General features: G+C 39.9%; 1 long non-coding RNA gene and 1 other non-coding gene across 2 annotated transcripts; one reads left to right on the forward strand and one right to left on the reverse strand.

Moving 5' to 3' along the window:
- Window positions 1-15,793: 15,793 nt before the first annotated feature.
- Window positions 15,794-15,899, forward strand: LOC120106702. Its single transcript, XR_005508773.1, has one exon. It is a non-coding gene; the product is annotated as a small nucleolar RNA R71 (small nucleolar RNA).
- Window positions 15,900-17,774: 1,875 nt separating this feature from the next.
- LOC120106700 lies at window positions 17,775-21,087 on the reverse strand. Its single transcript, XR_005508772.1, has 2 exons — window positions 21,027-21,087; window positions 17,775-18,826 (listed from the first exon to the last, which is right to left on the reverse strand). It is a non-coding gene; the product is annotated as an uncharacterized LOC120106700 (long non-coding RNA).
- Between the last annotated feature and the right edge of the window lie 2,402 nt (window positions 21,088-23,489).

Consider the following 23,489-nt stretch of genomic DNA (forward strand, 5'->3'; position numbering starts at 1 on the left):
CCGAAAATGCCAAGTCAGCTCCAGAAGTTGGCGAGTCGACTCCGGGTCAAGACGAGTCGACTCCCAGTCGAAGAGGCCACTTTAATTCAAATCCGGAACAGTTGCCGAGTCGACTCCAGAAAAGCATGAGTCGACTCCCGCTACAGCCGAGTCGACTCCAGAAAAGCATGAGTCGACTCCCGCTACAGCCGAGTCGACTCCTGATCGCGCGAGTCGACTCTGACCCCCCAACGGACATATTGTCAGGTTGTGCAAAGTGTGCAGAACGGGCAGAAAAAGGTATCTAACGGCTAGTTTCCGTGGGGGATGGCTTAAATAGCCACAGAGGACTGTAGCAAGGTAGAGAACTACCATTCCATTCAAAGAGATCAAGCTTTCATTCTCTGCAAGTTGGTTTTCAACGAAAAGAGGGAAGAGCGGCATTAACTCCATCCAACTTCCTCTTCCCAGCATTTAAAGAAGCCTCCTCCTGCATTCAAGTCGACCAGACATTCAAGAGGAGACCCGAAGCTCAAGAAGCCCTACTCAACTCCAACTCAAACGTGTTTGAGGGCTTCTAACCTCTCTTCAGTTTATATTGTTATTTATCTGCTTTTGAGAAGCTTTGTTTTCTGTTTGTCCCTTTTATTTACATCTTGTCTTTACTTGGTTCAATCGGGGGATTGAATCAAGGGTGTAGAGGTTGGTTGGTGAGCCGAGTGTAAAACCAACGTGTAAGGGTTCGATTGTGATCTCGGAAAAACAATCGGGGTTGGTTCTAGTCGGTGAGCCTGGAAAAACCGACCGAGTTCGTTGTGAGCTCGTAAAACAACAAGTTTGGTTGTGAGCTTGGAAAACAACCGGCTGTAATCCAAGGAGTTATAGTGAATTCCCAAGTGAGGCTTGGGGAGTGGACGTAGGAGCAAGGGTTAGCTCCGAACCACTATAAACATCGTATTTGTGATTGCTTGTCTCTCTTTCTCTCATTCTCATTTCACTCAAAGCACATAGCAACTAATTAATCACCTTGCAAAAGTATTAATTAGTCATCTACAAAAGTTTTAATTGTAAAATTATTTTAAAATCCAATTCACCCATCCTCTTGGGTTGTCTATCTGGGCAACAAGTATTTTGGAAAATCTAAGCCTTAGCTTGTGTATGGTCCAGATATCACCGAGCACCCAAGTATAAATAAGCCTTACAACTCTCTAACGGAAACTTAATGACTTCAACTTAAGTTGCATACTGACCTAGAATTTGGGCTGACTTAGTAATTAAAACTTTGTGTGCTTTTGAAATTCTTGGCACTTATGCATTTGAAATTTGATTTTATAAAACAATAAAATGAATTCTTTGGGTAGAGACCGCAGTTTGTGGGTATCTGAGCCGGAAACCCTCACGAGACAAAACTCGTCCACTAGGGCCACCTAGGGGTTTAAAGCCTTATTGCATACGGTAAATGCAATCGTGATTCCTGCGAAAGTGAGTTAGTTTTTATTTTGCTTGAGGACTAGCAAAATATAGGTTGGAGGGTGTGATAAGTGCTAAATAATGCATAAATTAATATCTTATTCATAGCACTTATCATTATTTTAATTCATATATTTTGTAAATTCAAATAAAAAAATTGTGTTACCTTCACCATTGCATTATTAAAAAATAATTCGATTTTGCTTGATTTTATTGATCCATCTAATGTATGCAGGTCGAATCAAATTCATCTTGGATGACCCTTGAACCCAAATCGCATGCACCCCATAAATCGGATCCTCCCAATCAATTAGAGTCGATCCCAGTTTTCATTTATCAGCCACGTGAACCTCTTCCCACCCAAAGGGTTTCTAATGGACAAATTCCCAGCCGGATTCCCAAATCTCCCAACTAAATCCAAACTTCCTCGTCCACGAACAGATCGCCCGACCAAGGAACTAAGCCCGTTCCCAAGCCTCCCCTGCATCCTCATCTCGTTCATCATCCTTACCCCTTATCCAGCCGCCCCCAAGCGCAGCTTCATCCTTCCGGACCATCTTCCACGTCCTCCCCAAATTCCCTTCCACGTCCTCATGATAAACTCAAATCCTCATCAACCTCCGAAATCCTCTCATATCTCCATTTCAACACCTCAACGTCTTCCGGACCATCCTCCCCTTCTCCCGTGTTCCAACGAAACAGAGCCGAATCCATCTCCTCCCGGCGACTCGTCTCTATCCCATGGCCAGCATCCTCTTCCTTCGGAATAAAGCTCCAGCTCATTCCCTCTTCTTCCGTGATCTTCTTCCTCCTTAAATCCTTATCCCAGCATTCAGATTAACAGTTTAGAATCTATCCAGTAGATTCATCTTCATCTCATCCTTCCTCCGCATGAACCCAGCAACACCATCTTCCCTCGTTGATCTATCTTCATCCCGCATCCAACCGGATCCTCAACGTCTTCCCAACATCTCTCCCCTGTTCCACGACATTCATCCAAGGATCAGCATCCCATGCTTTTCGCGCTTATCCACAACCGTAAATCCAATTCGTTCCATCCTCTTCCCATTCCATTCCTAACAACTAAGTCCAAAGATCCCCTGTTTCGAAACAACTTCCTCCCAGCTTCATCTCAGCCAACACAGCATCTTCCGAATTCCCACTGAATCAAGACTCATCCATTCCCAAGCCATCTAGAACCAAGTCTAGATTAAACTTCCCCTCCCGTCCGTGTCGTCTTCCCATCGTTTCTTCATCATAGCCAAGTCCCAAGCTTTATCTTTCGATCAACTCCCCTGTTCCGAGTTCATTCTTATCCGTGGATCCAATCTTAACTTCCAACCATCTGCCTCTTCCCATGCGCCCAATCCTCTTCGTAAATCAAGCATCCAACATCTTCTTCCCAACGTCCAGATTGGATATTGCAATCATCCGGATCAACTCGAACCTCCACATCCTTATCCTTCCATTCGGAATATCCAGAGAGGAAGAGAGAGAGAGGATACTGAGCCTATAAAAGGAAGAGAGTACTCCTTGGGAAACTATTCCTCCTCTTCCCCACCAGGGGAGGGGGCTGATCCCTTTATTCCTCCTCTTCCCCACCAGGGGAGGGGGCTGATCCCTTTATTCCTCCTTCCCCACCGCGGGGGCATTCCCTCTTCCCCCACCGGGGGTTGATCCCATCTATCTCTCACAGGCCAAGTTCCACGGGAAACAGAGGAGGGAGAAGAGTCTGGGCATTTTGGGAATGATTTCCCAAAGGAAGGAATCGATCTCGGGGGAATCACAAGAGGAAGAGAAGAAAGTGACGGAAGGCCGCTGCTGTGCTGCTGCTGCCGTCTACTACTACATGGAAGCCTAAGCTCTTCACTAGGGCTGGATGCAGCCCTAACAAAGGGACACGGGTTTTATATTTTATTTTATATTCTTGGGATTGTATGAACTTATTATTTTTAATGGATATCTTCTTTTGAATCATATTTAATTTCTGTGATTTTAAGTATGATGTTCGTACAACTGTTCTTCATGATCACTAAGTAAATATAAGATAGTCCATGCTTAGGGAAGATGCGATGTGCTGCCACCTTAGATTAGGGTAGACATTTCATGCCAACTGAAGATGGATTATGCCCAAATTACTTTTGTGAATTTTTATTTAAATGCTTATTAGGCTTGTAGCCAATTTGCATGTTAATCCAAGAACGAAATAAATTATAAATAACCCTTGTTCCGATGTTAGTGGTGAATTCCATGCCCTAGGTTCCTCCAACTGATATCCTTTTAATTGCATTTTCTTTTATTAAATTTCTTAGTTTAATTTTCTTCACAAACTCTTTCTTTTAAATATTTTTATTTTTAAAGAAAAACAACTGTACCCCAATTCCTGTGGATCGATACCCGTAATCACTATCCTACTACATACGTGCTATTGCGTGGTCTTTAAAATTGACTATCAGTACATAAGAGTATTCATTGAAAGAAGATGCATGGCAGAAGCATAAGGCTTAAGGGGAAAGGGTACGAGCAAATTATCGAGGGCAGTAGTGTTGCTCTAGCAAATGGGCAGCAATAGGCCGCAAATCAAGATCATAATTGTTACAACTTAGTGGGCTAGAACTAGTATCACTTTCCTTTGAGGAGCCTATGGGATGCATCCCAATGGTTCATTTTGTGATACCAGTTGTTCATTAGCGACACCACCACAACGATTGTCAGCTTGAGGATAGCCAGATAGTGGTACATCATTCCTAACTGTTACTTTCCTTAGTGGGCTAGAACTAGTATCACTTTTCTTTGGGGAGCCTATGGGATGCATCCCACTGGTTCACCTTGTGATACTAGTTGTTCATTAGCGACACCACCAATACGACTGTCAGCTTGAGGATAGCCAGATAGTGGTACATCATTCCTCTACCTAGGTGGCATCTAAATAGTTATGCATGCTAATGCTACCAGATGAGCCTGAAAACTTGGCCTCTTTTCAGGGTATAAGAGAATATTTTAAATACAAGTTAGATGAATACATGGGTGTACCACTATACTTTCACAGACAAGGATGGTAAAATTATAGGCTCTACCATCTTAGACCATCAAGGATTTTCACTACTAATATGCTTTCTACTCAAGAAAGCAATGGTGATAAATTAAATTACAAACTAATCTACAAGAAATTTAAAATAAGCAAACATGAAATTGATTGGAAAATAAAGATAAAAGTTCAATTTTGATGTTTGGGAAAAAAAATTTATGTATTATTACAATCTTATGTATTATATGTTACCTTCTTTATTGCTAGAAGAGATATCTTATAGAAGTTGTTGCTTCTCGATCGATCTATATCGACATCATTAGAAGGCCTATAATTGATCGATTTATGGTTCTTGGCTATCAATCTAGATGTGGGCAAACAATTTCATATAATCTCGTTCCATTTCAAGCTCAATTTATCCAACTTTTTTACCTACTTCCATTCTTAATTGGCTATTTTTAAGTCCAATTATGCAAGTTTTGGGTTAATTTTTGCAAATTAACCTAAATAGGTTATCTCGTGGTCACCTGATTAAGACTGATTCACTAACTCGATCCAATTATCTCCTAATTACTTTCTAATTCTATCTTCACCGCAATTAATGATTTAAGGGTCCAAGTATACTTTTCACTATCTAGTTTGATCAAATTCCACATGCGCAAACCAATTGGACCAGGTTCAATTTACTTTAGAGCCCAAATTTGACCATTTCTAAATATAGGTCAAACAAGCTTAAATTGGGCTAAAATTAGAACCATCTCATAGGTGTCTTAGTTAAAATTTTATATTTTTTGGATATCTCCAACCTAGTAACAAAAATTACCCAAAAATACCTGAAAATTCACCTATAAATCTAATATTTTTAAGTTGTAACTAACCTCCCATCCCGTAGTTAAAAGATGGAAGTATTTATAGCTATCAAATTTAGAAAAGAGAATCTCATCTATTCAACCAAGCCTTAATCGATTGCTCTCTCCTTAAGCCAATAATTATATGCCACTTGGCATCATCTCAACCTTGCTCTAACTCAAAAAAGTTCAAACTCTCCCATTGATCTCTCTCTTCTCTAGCTATAAATACTCCTTCGGAGGAAAGAGTTAACAACTTAATTTTTTGATTCTTTTCTCTCTCTAGAGCTCTAGCTTAGGTTCTTTTATCTTGATCTTACCACCCCTATTCCACTCTTCTTCTATCTCAATTCCCTTAAATCTAGACCCCCCAAGATACGAGAGATCCTTCAAGAGGAAGAGGTGTGCCAGATTCATGCCGATATACTCTAGAGAAGCTTGTCTTTCTTCCCTTTTATTTTATTTTTGCATTGATTCATATAATGATGATGCTAGCTTTATAATTTGTTTTTGACCATTAAGAATTTTTGCTCCTTGATAAAAAAATTAGCTTGCTCTCTTGTTCTTTTATTTATTTTAGGTTAATTATTTTATGTTCATTTATTAACTTATAGATCTTTAATTCTTCTTCAATTTTCAACATTTAGGTAGCAGGATAGGGTTTTGGAGCCCTCGATCTTACCTTTAGAAAGTCCTTTCCATAATCAAAAACTTAATTCATAGATCATAAGGTGTATCAAGGGTAAAACTTCACTATTTCTAGACCTTATTCATCGTGCCACCCAATTTGTGGCTCTTTTAGCCTCTCTAAACACATGCCTGGCCTGAAAGGCCACACCATCACTCACCATAATTCAAATATTCCGAAGCAAGGGGTGTTCTCCTCCACTGCAACTCGGACCACCCTAGATCTAGCTGATCATGGTGGCCAAGTCACCCTCTAATATAACCAAGCTGGCTTGTAGTACACGTTGAGCATTGCTTAGGCCGACCCAAGCCGTTCACAACTCTGCTCCAGAACTAAGGTATCGAAAATCTGGCAGCCACCAGCGGCCACTATTCGAGAGTTTGGGTCCCTAATGACAAACTGTTGTCCAGAGATGGTCACCCAAGAGGGGGGTGAATTGGGTGTTTTAAAACTTTTTGTCTAATTAAAACAAGACACACAAGTGTATGTGCTAAAGTAAAGATATAGTTATAAGCACAGTCAATCGCAAACACAAAGATTTATAGTGGTTCGGAGCTTCCACTGCTCCTACATCCACTCCCCAAACACCTTTGGGAATTTCCACTATAATCAGCGATTACATTCCGGTAGTTTTCCGAGTGCACTACCCAACTCGTTGTTTTACCCCGGGCTAACAACGAACCCTACAATCCCCCAATTTAACTTAGGCTTGGGACGCCTATCCCTTGTTCCAAGTCCCTTGACTAGAACAAGCACAATAATCAAATGTTTTACAAAGATTTGATAGCTCTTAAGAAAGCAAATATATCAATGAAAAACAACAAAACCGGAAGAACCCTTTTTGCCGTTGGAAGCGTGGGTGATGGTGGTTCTTCCGATATGGATCACGTTTGCTTGAATGCGAGCTTTGAATGCCGAGTGGGAGTGAGTAGTTGAGCACGACATCAGATGGGAAAACTTGAATGCACTTGATTTCTCCTCTTGAAAGCTCTAACTCCCTTGAACCTCTTTCTCTTTCTTCTCTCTTGAATGATCTTGTGTTTGGTTGGTGAGAAGATATTTAAAGGCACTTAAAAGCTCCTTTTTATAGCCCTACAAGCAATAGATCCGTTAGACACAAAAATATAGCCGTTTGAAATTCAAACAAACCTGCAAAAGTGTGTCAGTCGCGTCCCAGGCGCTCCGGAGACGTCTCCGCTTGAACGCGAGACGTCTCGGCTGTATAAAAATTCTTTTGACGATGTTTGGAGTCGACTCGACGCTTTACGGGGACGTCTCTGAAGAAGAACAGCTTGAATGCTTGTTTTTCTGTTTTTCTGAGAGAGTCGGCTCGGCACTTTACGGGGACGTCTCGGGATGTTTGCGCTTTTTGCATGGGAACGACTCCGCGACGTCGGGGACGACTCCGTAGTTTTATCAACGAAAAACAAGTCCTTTGGAATCCCTGAGAGAGTCGACTCCGCGCTTTCTAGGGACGTCTCGAGATGTTTGTCTTTTATGCGTGGGGACGACTCCGCGTCCTTCGGAGACGACTCGCGCGCATCCTTTGAAATCGGCCTTTCTGCCGTCTCTGAGAGAGTCGACTCCGCAGAGTCGGGAGTCGACTCCGACCCTGCGAGACGCCTCGCCAGGTGCCGGGGACGTCTCCAGACGTGCCAATTCTTTCTCTTCGTGCCAGAGACGTCTCTGGGACAAACCGGAGACGTCTCGGCTGTCCCTGATCTGTTTTCTTTATCTCAAAAAATCTTCAATAAATCCTTGAAAAATATGGAAACATGTCTTGACAATTCTTAACAATATTCTTAGTTAAACACCTGAAATCCTCAAATAAATTGTTAATATAAAGGGAATTATACTCTAGTGTTTTGTATTCATCAAAATCCATTAGGGGGTCAACAATCTCCCCCTTTTTGATGATGACAAAACACTGAGTATATGCAAAATTTAAAATTTAAACATATGCACAGTATTTGTTCAGATGTACAAGTATTATGTTTTGGTTAGAGCTAGATACAGCGTGCATAATTCAATATAGTCAACTTTCAGTTCTATCCTTATGCATAAGTATTGATCTTAGTAGCTCTTGAGCAATTTTGGCATATCAACTGGATTTGAATCAAGTTAAAATGTAAATTAATGAAATATTGATGCTAAAGACAATTGAGAGCTAAATACTTTTTGACTCCCCCTTTCTTTTCCAGAAGGGCAATTGTCTTAAAGCCAATATTCTTCAATTTTATCTTTTCTAATTCAACTTTTAAGTATGAGTGTAAATTTTGTATTTTGCATTCCATATATTGGTTCTATTCCATATATTGGTTCTACTCCCCCTTTTTGTCATCAACAATGAAGGGGACAAATTTTCCTTAGGTACCTAAAAATGCGATGCCTATTAGAATTCAGCATTCATATTATAATGAAACAATCAATGATTTCCAAGTTATTGCCATCCATGAATTCAACATTCATTTTACTCCCCCTTTGGTTTGGAATTCATTTCAGACTTTTTGAATGCAGTGAATACAAGTTGTGCTCCCCCTGTTTCACATGTATTGACAAGTTGGCAAAATAGTAAAGTGGTTGCACATTTTCAAATTTGAACATTCTCATGGCACATCACAAAATTAAAAACATACACCATGATTCAAAAAGAAGTGTATGACATTCATATATCATTGCAATCATTTGAAGTCATTACAAGGATAAAAAGAAAACCATTACAAGTATAAAAGGCCATTACAAGTATTGATTGCTAATACAAAAGAAGAAGTTTCAAATAAGCCTAGGGTTTTACAAAAAGATGAACCCTAGATGTCCACAAAATGTCCCTCACCGGCGACCACGCTCAATAGTCCTAGCAGCAGCCTCTATAAATCCATTTATTGAATCCATTAGGGTTCTAAAGTGATCTCCCTGAGATTGATTGAAGGCTGTCACTAGTGCTTCAAACTCATGAGTTGCCCTGTCTATCCTTCCTCTAAGTTGGGCAGCCACACTGCCCACATTGCCTCCAGGGCTCGTCAACTCTTGAAGACCATCCGATATGGTCTTCAATTCAGCCTTTATCTCAATTGATCTTAGAGTTTGGTTTGTTGCCACACGAACCAATTCTGACGCTGTAGTTTCTATCTGAACTTTGATTTCCTTCAATTCTTCTAGGAGTGCTTCATGTGAGGTACGGATGGGGGCTAACTCAGCAGAGATTATTGATCTCATCTCTTCCCTCATCTGCTAGCACATCATAGATGCTAGGGTGTGCATCTGCTCATCTGATAAGAACAATGATCCACTGACTGGAGGAGGGGCACTGAGGTGGATGGTCCAGCCAAGCTGGAAGGTACATCAGGAAAGGCCATAGGACTATGTGGAGGAGAGAGGTGGTCAGGCTCCTGATGTTGGATCTCAGGCTCTATGGTTTGAGATTTTCTTTTAGAGACCTTAACCCAAGACCCGTCTTTCTTGTGAAACTCCATCCTATGTAATGTGCTCACATTGTAGTAGTCAGTGTTTCTCAAAGGTTTTTCTGGCTCATTTTCAGGAATTGGAACCTTAAAATGTTTGAACAGTAGGGTGAAGACCATCCCATATGGTATGCTAAATCTGGAATACCTATGACATATGGAGATGTAGTTCAACATGAGCCTAGGGAGGTTTAGGGGAATCCCTAGCAAGATGTGGTGCATGATGGCTAAGTCTCGCTCCGAAACGAAATCGAAGCGACCGGTTTTTGAAAACAAGACCCGGTTAACTATGCTCAAAAGCAATCTCATTTCGGCATTGAGGTCTTGGGACTTGACTATGTCAAGAGGGCCGCAGTCCTCTCTTCCTAAAATTAGGTTTAGGGCAATCTCCCTTTGGGGATGTGAGGTCGGAGCCTCACCGTATTTGGGGATTTGTAACAAGCTAGATAGGATGTCCTCATTGATTTCTATCAATGTTCCTCGGACATATCCGGTGTACCCCGAGTCCCCTAAGGCCATATTGCTAAACATTTCTCTCACTAGGCCGGGATAGGTTGACATATTTAGGGAACATAGGTGTTCCCAACCTTGGGCACGGAGTCTCTCTCCAATAGAGAATTCCTCACTAGCTAGAAACTGAAAATCAATATATCTACCTGTGGTTACTGTGCGATTCGCACAGGAGAGGGTCATGGTTGGCGGAGCAACCGGAGGAGACGGCGTTGATCGGTTATTTCAATTTCAAAAATAAACCACGCAATAGCACGTATCCTGTAGGATAGTGATTACGGGTGTCGGTCCACAGGGATTGGAGACAAGTTATTTTTCCTAATTAAATAATTACTTCAAAGGGGATAAGCTAGAGTAAATGATAAAAACTAAGAATCAATATGGATGTAATAGTATGAATTATCTATGGAGAGAGATGTTTAGGGCTAGAATCCACCGATAGATTTATATCCGTGACGCTTTCAATAATTGAGTTGTATGTAAGACTTGATTGCTTCCGACTATAAGCCAAAGCAATCATTAAAAATTATGATTAATTCGCAGCATGAATCATCTAAGTCTAGCACAAACCATCTACTCTAACGATAAGCATGATCTGTCTAACCTAGCATGATGCATCTGATCATTAAATCATTAAACATGAAATCGATGTCACATAAATATCTCCTCCAAACCACAGGTGTTGGATTCGATGAAATAGATCAATCTATGTAAAATGTTTTATGCAAGATAAATGATTCACATAAATTGGATAAATCATAAGATCAATTGATAAATTCTTCATCATGCAACCTATCTTACAATACAAACTCAAATCAACAAAAATAAAACGAATACTCCTCTATGGCTTCATCAAACCCCTAAACCGAGGTTTAGCTGCTCATGATGCTTGGCGACTTTGATCGGCTTGCTAAGATACTCCACGCCATCCGCCTCAAGTCCCCCCTCCTTTCTCTTTCTTTTTTTTTATTTCTTTTTCTCTTCTTCTCTCTCGGCTGGTTTCTCCTTTTTCACCGAAACAGGGGGTCTCCCCTGTTTTCTTCTCCACCGAGTCCCCCCTTCTCCTTCCCTCTTCCTCTCCTTAAATAGGTCGCCCACCCCCTGATGGACAGCGACGAATCCTTTGATGGAGGGGTAACAGATGCTTGATCGATGGGGATCCGATTGCTTGGGGGCTGGGATTTGGAAACGGAAGGAGGAGCCAATCTCGGATGAGCCGCTGGGTGCTTGGATCATGGTGCTTGCAGACGCGGAGGCTTGAAGCGTGGGATGCATCACTGGCTTCAAAGAAGGTGGACTCGGGAGCTTGATTTGTGGGATTGCTTGGATGTGGAGGCTTGATCCGTGGAAGATGAGTACGGATGGGAACTTGGGCTGCTGGCAGTGACGCGGACGAGCGGATCATGCGAAGGAGGCTGAGCTAGGAGGGGACGCGATGCAGGGGCTCTCGAATCCGGAAGAGGGGAACGCATGCGGAAGGTGGGGAGAATCACGGGCGGCTGAAACGGCTTCTTGAATCGGCGGATATGGGAGAGATGAAGGCCTGCGGGATCGCCGGGAGGAATGCTTCACGGATGGAAGAAGATCCATCTTCTTCTTTGGCCCACGGATGGAGGAGGGATCCGTGATGAACGCGGACGAACGCTTGGGCTGGGGTGCTGGCTGCACGCACGGTGATCGCGGAGGAGCGGGTCGCCGGCTGTACCGCGTGGAGGATTTGCATCGCTGGCTGCTGGGAGTTGGCACGGGCGGCGGATCGACGCGGGATCAACGGGAAGAAGCGGAACGGCCCGGATGCACTGCGGGGAAGGGGGGAAAGAAGATAAACAGTGGGATATCGGGAAGAAGAAGATAAACAGTGGATATTATTTATTAATTTATTTATTATTTGATTTATATATATACATAAATATATATATATATTTGTAAAAACACTGTTCATATGAACAGTGTTTTCACGGGATACTGTTCATATGAACAGTATTTCCAGTAATTCTTCCCGAAATTATTTTTATTTATTTTATTATTTTATTATTATTATTTATTATTATTATTTTTTTAATTTTTTGTATTTTAAAATTATAAATTTTATATGAAGGCACGCAAGGCATTGGTTGGGAATTGACTTTGGGTTTGAGGTGGGTCATGATTGTTGATTTGCTTGAATTTGTTCTCGAGCCCAATGACATTTAATTCTTACTATACCGCTTTAGATTGAACTCAACCAGATCAGACCGTGACTTAATAAAAGGGTTAATCAAATATTTTTCCATATAATTATAACTTTCAATCTAACCAGGACCAAAGCCCATTGAATTATACCCTTAGCTTGATTGCAACTCCATCAGGTTAATAATTCGGGTCAACACAATCTCCTCCTTATATATTTTTATGAAAGATCTCAACCAGAAGAGAGACAAATTCAGAGTCTGTTTTAAGAAAAGTATTATTTACCTCTTACCATAATTTAAATTTATTTCATTGTTTATTCAATTTCATGGTAAAACAAGTGGTTATCCGTTTAAGAACATTGATAAGTGCTGCAAAAAGAATATTAAATTATAGATTAATCAGCACTTATCACACCCCCAAACCTATGTTTTGCTAGTCCTCGAGCAAAATGAAATTAAAGAAAAGCTTTAACTCACTTTCGCAGGCATCGCGATTGCATTTACCATATGCAACAAGGCTTTAAACCCCTAGGTTACCCTAGTGGACGAGTTATAGTCTCGTGAGGGTTTCCAGTGAAGATACCCACAAACTTCAATATCATTTATTGTTATGATTAATTTGTTGTTGTTGTTGTTGTTTTTTTTTTTTTTTTTTTAATTCGATTGATGAAACTTCAAATTCCAAGTGCATACTAGCTAGAAAAAAAAACTCTTTTTTTTAATTAAAATCTAATTTAAGATACATAAATGATAAGAATTTCAAAGCACACACGGTTTTATTTACTAAGTCAGCCCAAATTCTAGATTAGTATGCAATCTAAGTTAAAGTCATTAAGTTTCCGTTTAGGGAGTTGTAAGACTTATTTATACTGGAGTGCTCGGTGAAATCTGGACCGTACACAAGCTAAGGGTTCGGATCTCCAAAATATTGTTAATACTAGTAGTTTCCAAGGATTGGTCGAAAAGACCTACTCACTGATTCAAAATCATCTTATCTGCAGGATTTCGAGAGTTGTGGATGTTTACTTTAGTACCTCACGGGCTTTATCTGTAATATTCCAGTTTACTCGAATTTTTGCAACGACAGCTTTCACACTGTTGTCTTTTCGGTCAATACAGCATTTTTTTCCTTTTTTTTTTAAGAAAGATATATAAATTGTGCACTTTTACTCTTGTGGTGATTTCTCCGTGTAACGAGCAATCAGTCGACAACTCTCACACCAGTTGGCATAAGGTATCGGGCATCAAGACTCCCCTACGGACTTATGCTCGGAGTCCTCATCACAAGCCCACTTGATCTTTGACAATAGGTAGCCCTTTTCGATGTTCCTGACTAAATCCATTTTTATTGATTTTTTTTTTTTATTGGATTAGATAAGTATGATTCATCAGGGTCCAAGGTTGCTACTATACTATCAACATAATGTCGAGCCTAGACCTTAGAAGGGTCGGCCAGTGTGTAGTGAAATTCCAAAGTATTAATTAGCTTACAACTCCCTAAGAGAGACTTAATAAAAAGAACTTAAATTTGTATTACTTCCCACTAGTCATTGGGCTTTTAGATTTTATATACCTTGTGTTTTTATCATTCTCGCATAAATGTATATAAATTAGGTTTTTTTTTTTAACAAAACTTTTTTTTAATATTATTTTATGAAAATAAATATATTTTTTCTAAAAAAATATTTTTAATTTTTTTTTAAAAGATGATTTTTTTATTATTATTTTTTTTAAATTTTTTTTTTGATGAAAATCAAGATGAATACCCCCAAACCTAAACCTAACATTGTCCTCAATGTTAAAGAAAACTAAGAGAATTGGGTTGCCTCCCAACAAGTGCTAAGTTTATTGTCTTCAGCCAGACACAGTGAGATAGTTTTTGCATCTCCTTTTATGAGGTCATCTATTTTGTCTATCATAAAACACTCAACTTCCCTCGCGAGTTGGTTGGCCGCATTGAACACATTTAATTTTACCTTCATGTTCCCAAATGATATGTTCATTACCCCTGTTCTACAATTGATGCATGCATTGGCTGTTGCTAAAAAGGGCCGCCCGAGGATCACGGGGATTTGTTTATTAGGATTGGGCTCATATTCCATATCAAGGATAATGAAATCTACTGGAAAATAAAATTTGTCTACCTTGACAAGAACATCTTCAATTATCCCACGTGGTGTTTTTACAGATCGATCAGCCAATTGAAGGGATACCGAGGTTGGTTTTAACTCACCTAAACCAAGTTTCTCATAAACTGAATAAGGTAAAAGGTTGACACTTGCCCCTAGATCTAAGAGTGCTCGATCAATGAAATTATTTTCTAAGACACAGGAGATCGTGGGAGCACCAGGATCTTTGAATTTTGGAGGGGTGTTGTGTTGGAGAATAGAACTCACTTGCTCAGTTAGGAAGATCTTTTTAGGCACATGTGTCCTAGATTTTCGCTTTTGTGTACAAAGGTCTTTGAGAAATTTGGCATAGGAGGGAACTTGTCTGATGGCATCAAGGAGTGGGAGGTTGATTTTAACTTGTTTGAAGACCTCTATCATCTCTTCTAATGAAGTTCCCTTTTTGCCAAATGGAGAGGGTGAAGTAAGAGCTTCAGGAAATGGGGCCTTTGGGATGTGGTTTTGGCAGAAGATGGACTAGCTGAAGAAGAAGAAGAAGGTTTTAGATTTTCATTTGACACATTTCTATCCTCTTCTTCACCTTCCTTATTGTTGTCCTCCCCAATCTTATTGTCTATTATACGTCCACTCCTTAGGGTAGTTAAAGCATTGGCTTGTTCATGATGAATTTCATTTAATTGATTTTCTTGAGCCATGTATTGTCCCCTAGGATTACTTAGTGGTTGGCTTGGAAGCTTTCCTTCCTCTCGCTTGTTCAGTGCATTAGCTAGTTGCCCCATCTAGGATTCTAGCTTGGCGATTGATTGCGTGTGAGAGTGCACCAATAGTGTAATGGTTTCCAAACCTTGAAGGGCGTTCAACACTTTCTCCTCAAAGGCTGTGTTTCTTTGGGGTGGAGGAGGAGTGTGTTGAAATTGAATCGAGGGACGGTAGGGATGAATATGTTGTGGGGTTTGAAAATTCTGAGGATTTTGAAAATTTTGGGAATAGGGTTGGGCTGTGTTCGAAGCTTGCTGCTTCCAAGAAAAATTAGGATGATTCCACCATCCCGGATTATATGTATTGGAAAATGGATCATTACCCGGTCTGGGCTGTGTTTGGGCAGCATTGATGTGTTCTTGCACGAGTTCGGAATATTGGGGTGCTGAGGGGCACTCATGAATTGGATGCGATGGGCTAGAACAGATAGCACATACTTGTGCTTGGGAAGAGCTAACGACATGTCCTCCTATCATTAGTTGGTCAATCTTATGGGACAATGCATCTACCTTGCTAGACAGGTCCATAGAATGACTTATTTCACAAATGGCCCCTTTTCTTTGAAAATTCGGGGATGCTTGACGAGAACATGAAGCATGGTGGAGGGAGTTTTTATTAAGATTTTCAAATAGTTGCCATGCTTCATGCTCATTTCGAAGCATGAAAGTCCCCCCGCATGCGGCATCAATCATCTGACGGTTTCGTTCAGTCAATCCGTCATAGAAACATTGCACTAGCTGCCACTTAGGTATTTGATGATGAGGGCATTTACGGATTAGGTCTCGAAATCTCTCCCAAGTTTCATGAAATTCTTCTCCCTCAGTTTGGGAGAAGCTTGTAATGGCACGTCTAAACTGGTTCGTTCTTCCTATGGGAAAGTATTTTTTAAGGAATTCTTGTTGCATTTGATCCCAAGAACGAATTGAGTTAGCTTCTAAAGAATTTAGCCATTGTTTGGCTCTATCTTTAAGGGAGAAGGGAAATAATCTAAGTTTCAGAACATCATCAGTGAAGTTCTGAATCTTGACAGTGGTGCAAATCTCAAGGAATTCATCTAGGTGTTTATATGGGTCTTCATTGGTGAGCCCATAAAAAGATGGGAGCATTTGGATCACACTAGACTTTATTTCATATTGTACCGCTGCTACTTCAGGTAATTGAATGCAAGATGGGGAAGTGTAAATGGTGGGAGTAAAGTACTCTCTCAGGAGTTTGGGTTGTTCTTCAGCCATCTTAAGAGGTGGGGATGATCCTAATGTTTTGATCTTAGCTCGAATGTTCCTAAGGGTTCGTTCTATTTCAGGGTCAAAAGGTAATAGCTCACGTACTCTAGAACGACTCCCTTGCATACATTAGTACTCGATCAGTCAAGCATGCAATAAAAGAAAAATACATCAGTCCTTGATTTGTCCTAAAATCACTAGACAGCTCCTAACTGGTTTGAAGAGGGCACCTAAGCCTCCAATCCGGTCTAATGAACCGAGTTGACCAGGTAAGCTCCCAGGTAAGTGGAGGGGTCACGATGCGTTCGCAAAGGTCCCACTTAAAACCCACTTGCCTCGAACAGATGAACTGTCTCCCTTTTAGGGACAAAGCTTGCCTAGACATCAACTAAGCCACAGAGCGAAATTGGTGCAACCTTCGGTGATCTTCGTCCTATTGAGCTCGAATGTCCCTAGGGGCCAACGTCTAATTGATTTTAATTAAAGATGACACTATGTGAGATTGAGTTCACCTAAGTTGGGCAAGAGTCCGGTGATGAAATCCGGCTCTGATCTTGTTGGGGTGATTGCCCTTACTATGTGCAAATTGATTTGTGTATGTGTATCAAGCATGCATTCACAATTTTGCTATAATTAAAATCAAATAATCACCACAAAATTTCAAACCAATAATTAGAGGTTACCAAAGGGAATTTCCCCAGCAATTTTTTTTTTTTTTTTTTTTGCAAACCTCTGCAGCATTTTTTTTCCGGCAGTTCTCCTTTTGATCATCCCAGATTTTTTCCTCGATTCCTGATCAAATAGTATATAAAAAAAATAAATAAATAAAAATTAGTAAGGGAGAAAAAGAAGATAAGAAAAGTAACAATAATAGAAAAAAAATTTTTAAGAATTTTTTTTTAATTTTTTTTTTAAAAAAAAATTTAGTAAGAAAAATAACTATGCTAGCAATCCCCGGCAACGGCGCCAAAAATTGATCGGTTATTTCAATTTCAAAAATAAACCACGCAATAGCACGTATCCTGTAGGATAGTGATTACGGGTGTCGGTCCACAGGGATTGGAGACAAGTTATTTTTTCTAATTAAATAATTACTTCAAAGGGGATAAGCTAGAGTAAATGATAAAAACTAAGAATCAATATGGATGTAATAGTATGAATTATCTATGGAGAGAGATGTTTAGGGCTAGAATCCACCGATAGATTTATATCCGTGACGCTTTCAATAATTGAGTTGTATGTAAGACTTGATTGCTTCCGACTACAAGCCAAAGCAATCATTAAAAATTATGATTAATTCGCAGCATGAATCATCTAAGTCTAGCACAAACCATCTACTCTAACGATAAGCATGATCTGTCTAACCTAGCATGATGCATCTGATCATTAAATCATTAAATATGAAATCGATGTCACATGAATATCTCCTCCAAACAACAGGTGTTGGATTCGATGAAATAGATCAATCTATGTAAAATATTTTATGCAAGATAAATGATTCACATAAATTGGATAAATCATAAGATCAATTGATAAATTCTTCATCATGCAACCTATCTTACAATACAAACTCAAATCAACAAAAATGAAACGAATACTCCTCTATGGCTTCATCAAACCCCTAAACCGAGGTTTAGCTGCTCATGATGCTTGGCGACTTTGATCGGCTTGCTAAGATACTCCACGCCATCCGCCTCAAGTCCCCCCTCCTTTCTCTTTCTTTTTTTTTATTTCTTTTTCTCTTCTTCTCTCTCGGCTGGTTTCTCCTTTTTCACCGAAACAGGGGGTCTCCCCTGTTTTCTTCTCCACCGAGTCCCCCCTTCTCCTTCCCTCTTCCTCTCCTTAAATAGGTCGCCCACCCCCTGATGGACAGCGACGAATCCTTTGATGGAGGGGTAACAGATGCTTGATCGATGGGGATCCGATTGCTTGGGGGCTGGGATTTGGAAACGAAAGGAGGAGCCAATCTCGGATGAGCCGCTGGGTGCTTGGATCATGGTGCTTGCAGACGCGGAGGCTTGAAGCGTGGGATGCATCACTGGCTTCAAAGGAGGCGGACTCGGGAGCTTGATTTGTGGGATTGCTTGGATGTGGAGGCTTGATCCGTGGAAGATGAGTACGGATGGGAACTTGGGCTGCTGGCAGTGACGCGGACGAGCGGATCATGCGAAGGAGGCTGAGCTAGGAGGGGACGCGATGCAAAGGCTCTCGAATCCGGAAGAGGGGAACGCATGCGGAAGGTGGGGAGAATCACGGGCGGCTGAAACGGCTTCTTGAATCGGCGGATATGGGAGAGATGAAGGCCTGCGGGATCGCCGGGAGGAATGCTTCACGGATGGAAGAAGATCCATCTTCTTCTTTGGCCCACGGATGGATGCGGGATCCGTGATGAACGCGGACGAGCGCTTGGGCTGGGGTGCTGGCTGCACGCACGGTGATCGCGGAGGAGCTGGTCGCCGGCTGTACCGCGTGGAGGATTTGCATCGCTGGCTGCTGGGAGTTGGCACGGGCGGCGGATCGACGCGGGATCAACGGGAAGAAGCGGAACGGCCCGGATGCACTGCGGGGAAGGGGGGAAAGAAGATAAACAGTGGGATATCGGGAAGAAGAAGATAAACAGTGGATATTATTTATTAATTTATTTATTATTTGATTTATATATATACATAAATATATATATATATATATATTTGTAAAAACACGGTTCATATGAACAGTGTTTTCACGGGATACTGTTCATATGAACAGTGTTTCCAGTAATTCTTCCCGAAATTATTTTTATTTATTTTATTATTATTATTTATTATTATTATTATTTTTATTTTTTTTATTTTAAAATTATAAATTTTATATGAAGGCACGCAAGGCATTGGTTGGGAATTGACTTTGGGTTTGAGGTGGGTCATGATTGTTGATTTGCTTGAATTTGTTCTCGAGCCCAATGACATTTAATTCTTACTATACCGCTTCAGATTGAACTCAACCAGATCAGACCGTGACTTAATAAAAGGGTTAATCAAATATTTTTTCATATAATTATAACTTTCAATCTAACCAGGACCAAAGCCCATTGAATTATACCCTTAGCTTGATTGCAACTCCATCAGGTTAATAATTCGGGTCAACACAATCTCCTCCTTATATATTTTTATGAAAGATCTCAACCAGAAGAGAGACAAATTCAGAGTCTGTTTTAAGAAAAGTATTATTTACCTCTTACCATAATTTAAATTTATTTCATTGTTTATTCAATTTCATGGTAAAACAAGTGGTTATCCGTTTAAGAACATTGATAAGTGCTGGAAAAAAAATATTAAATTATAGATTAATCAGCACTTATCAGCGGAGGACTCTTCCCTCCGTTCCTCGTCGTCGTTCGCTACCCTAGGACGCCTCCCACCCGTTCGCCTAGCTTTCTTAGGTGCCATGGATTGGAAATCTAGGAAAATGGGGAGAGATTTTGGTTCGGTTTGTGGTGGAGAGAAAATGGAGGCTAGGGTTTATGTTTTCGTTGGGGACGAAGGAAGGCAGCTCGGGATGGCTCGAGCTGTTTCGACCTAATTTAAAAACTTTCATTCGGTCCCCGAGACGTCTCCGTGACTAATGTGAGACGTCTCGCCGGGGGGACGTCTCTGTGATTTGCCAGAGACGTCTCCGGCACTGAAAAATTTCAGAATGATTTCTATCTTTTTCCAATTTATTTTATTCAACCACAATAATCAGTGTGATTTCTTTTGGTGAATATAGAGTGAGCTTGCCTGTGATCCTTCCCCTCAATAACACATCCTATAAAAGTTTGATAATGATTTTTGAATTATCAATATTGAAATGAGGAATGTTTGACCAAATTTCGAATGCCTATGAAATAGGCTCTGAAAATATCTCCATGAAGAGTCCAAGGGAGGGTAACCATCCTCCGAAAAGTCAAACAATTCGTCATCTAACTTTGATAGATTCAAGTTTTCACTTATTAGGCACTAGGTTTGCTATACGTGACCTTGAAGTGTATTATTAGTTTGAGTAGCATTCATATGTATCTCTAGAGCTTACAAAGTATTGCATTACAGGTTCAATCTATTTGTTAGGATCATACAAGTACAAAGCATTCCTTAAAAAGTTGAACCTATCTTTACAAAGGGGCTTTGTAAAGATATCGGCCAATTGATTTTCAGTGCATACATACTCAATTAATACATCATTTTTCAGCACATGATCCCTTATAAAGTGATGCCTAATCTCTATGTGTTTTGATTTAGAGTGTTGGACAGGATTTTTTGTTAAATTAATTGCGCTTGTATTATCACATCTAATTGGTATGTTGTCCATTTTGATACCAAAATCTTCAAGTTGTTGCTTAATCCAAAGAACTTGGGCACAACAGCTTCCGGCTGCAATATACTCAGCCTCAGCTGTGGACAATGCAACTGAATTCTGTTTCTTGCTAAACCAAAAAACCAAGTTAGCACCCAAGAATTGACAAGTACCACTTGTGCTTTTTCTGTCGAGTTTGCACCCGACAAAATCAGCATCAGAATAAGCAATTAAATTTAAATCAGATTGTTTAGAATACCATAAGCCTGCATTAGATGTCCCTACTAGATATCTGAATATTCTTTTAACAGCTTGCAAGTGTGATTCCTTAGGACATGCTTGGTATCTAGCACACATGCAAACACTGAATAATATGTCTGGTCTACTAGCAGTAAGGTAAAGTAAAGAACCTATCATACCTCTGTACAATTTGCAGTCTATACTTTTACCTTTTTCATCTTTGTCAAGCTTGCAACTTGAGCCCATGGGTGTGCTGATTTCCTTTGCATCCTTCATCTTGAACTTTTCCAACATTTCCTTGATGTATTTGGACTGACTGATGAAGATGCCTTCCTCTGATTATTTTATTTGTAGCCCAAGGAAGAAATTGAGCTCACCCATCATGCTCATTTCAAATTCTCCCTGCATAAGCTTAGCAAACTCTTGACAAAGACTATCATTAGTAGCACCAAAAATTATATCGTCCACATAAATTTGCACAAGCAATAAGTCATTCCCTTTTCTTTTAATGAAGAGGGTTTTGTCTACATTTCCTCTCTTAAACTTATTTTCAATTAGGAAATTACTTAATCTTTCATACCATGCCCTAGGGGCTTGCTTAAGTCCATATAATGCTTTATGCAATTTAAAAACATAATCTGGATGTAAGTGGTTCTCAAAACCTGGAGGTTGTCCTACATAAACTTCCTCCATTATATAACCATTTAAAAAGGCACTTTTTACATCCATTTGATAGAGTTTGAAATCCATGAAGCATGCATATGCCAAAAGTAGTCTAATAGCCTCTAACCTAGCAACAGGAGCAAAAGTTTCATCAAAATCTATTCCTTCCTCCCGATTATATCCTTTGGCTACTAGCCTAGCTCTGTTTCTTATTACTATTCCATCTTCATCTAGTTTATTTCTATATACCCACTTGGTGCCTATAATTGAAACATTAGGGGATCTTTTCATTAGAGTCCAAACTTGATTTCTTTCAAATTGGTTTAATTCCTCTTGCATAGCATTTATCCAATTTTCATCTTTTTCGGCTTCTTCTAGTGATTTAGGCTCTATCTGTGAAGCGAATGTAAGATAATTACTAGTGTTTCTTAAGGAGGATCTTGTCCTTATCCCTTGTGAAGGATCACCAAGGATTAGATTCCTTGGATGACCATGTGCATACCTCCATTCCCTAGGAAGATCTTGATTTCTCGCTGGAGGTTGATCTTCTTCATCTTGCTGAATTGTATCTTCTTTGATTTCATCCTCATGTTGTTTATCTTGTATGGAGAATTCCTTCATTCTGTCTTCAAGTATACCTGCATCACCATCTTCTTCTTTTCTAGAAGAATCTCCATTAGCTTCATCAAAAACAACATGAATGGATTCTTCAACAACGAGAGTTCTCTTGTTGAAGACCCTGTATGCTCTACTAGATGAGGAATAACCTAATAAGATCCCCTCATCTGATTTAGCACTAAATTTACTTAAATTGTCCTTTCCATTGTTTAAAATAAAGCAGCGACAACCGAAAACATGAAAATAGCTTATATTGGGCTTCTTATTTTTCAACAACTCATAAGGTGTTTTCTTTAAGATAGATCTAACTAAAGCACGGTTTAAAATATGACAAGCAGTATTTATTGCTTCAGCCCAAAAGTACTTTGGTAGATCCGATTCGCACAACATGGTACGAGCCATATCTGCTAGTGTGCGATTCTTTCTTTCTACCACCCCATTTTGTTGGGGTGTCCTAGGAGCCGAGAAATTGTGATTGATACCGTTTTCTTCACAAAATTTTTCAAAATGCTGATTTTCAAACTCGGTACCATGATCACTCCTAATTGCTTTTAGTTTAAGATTAAGTTCATTCGAAATCCTATTATGAAACTTGATAAAAGTGGGAAAGGACTCATCTTTGTGGGCAAGAAATAAAACCCATGTAAAACGTGAAAAATCATCAACAATTACAAGACCAAACTTCTTACCCCCTAGACTAGCAGTTCTAGTGGGTCCAAATAAATCCATATGAATTAGTTCTAGGGGTTTTGATGTTGAAACTATGTTCTTAGACTTGAAAGAACTTCTTGTTTGTTTTCCTAGTTGACATGCGGCACAAATTTTGTTCTTTTCAAAGTCTATTTTTGGTAGTCCTTTGACTAGATCTTTTGTAATCAACTTAGAAATTAAATCCATGCTAGCATGCCCTAACCTACGATGCCATAACCAGCTAGTCTCATTGACCTTAGCATCCATGGCTACAAGACATTGGCCATCTTTCATAGTGAGATCATCAAGATCTACCATGTAAACATTTCCACGCCTATGTCCCATAAGTATGATCTCATTGTCAATTGGACTACTAATTATGCATAGGGAAGATTCAAATGACACTTTAAATCCCTTGTCACAAAATTGACTTATACTTAATAAATTATGTTTTAATCCATTAACTAACAATACATTGTCAATAAATGAGGAGGGTGATATGGAGATTTTACCAACGCCAATGATTTGACCTTTAGCATTGTCTCCAAATGTGACTACTCCTCCTTCTTTTGATTTCAAGGTGACAAAAAGGCTCTCATCACCGGTCATATGCCTTGAGCAACCGCTATCAAGATACCACATTCTCTTTTTGCTCCCGGCTGCAAGGCATACCTGCAAAATAATCACGTGAAGCTCTTAGG

Source organism: Phoenix dactylifera, unplaced genomic scaffold (assembly GCF_009389715.1).
Source record: "Phoenix dactylifera cultivar Barhee BC4 unplaced genomic scaffold, palm_55x_up_171113_PBpolish2nd_filt_p 000608F, whole genome shotgun sequence".
Lineage (NCBI taxonomy): Eukaryota > Viridiplantae > Streptophyta > Magnoliopsida > Arecales > Arecaceae > Phoenix > Phoenix dactylifera.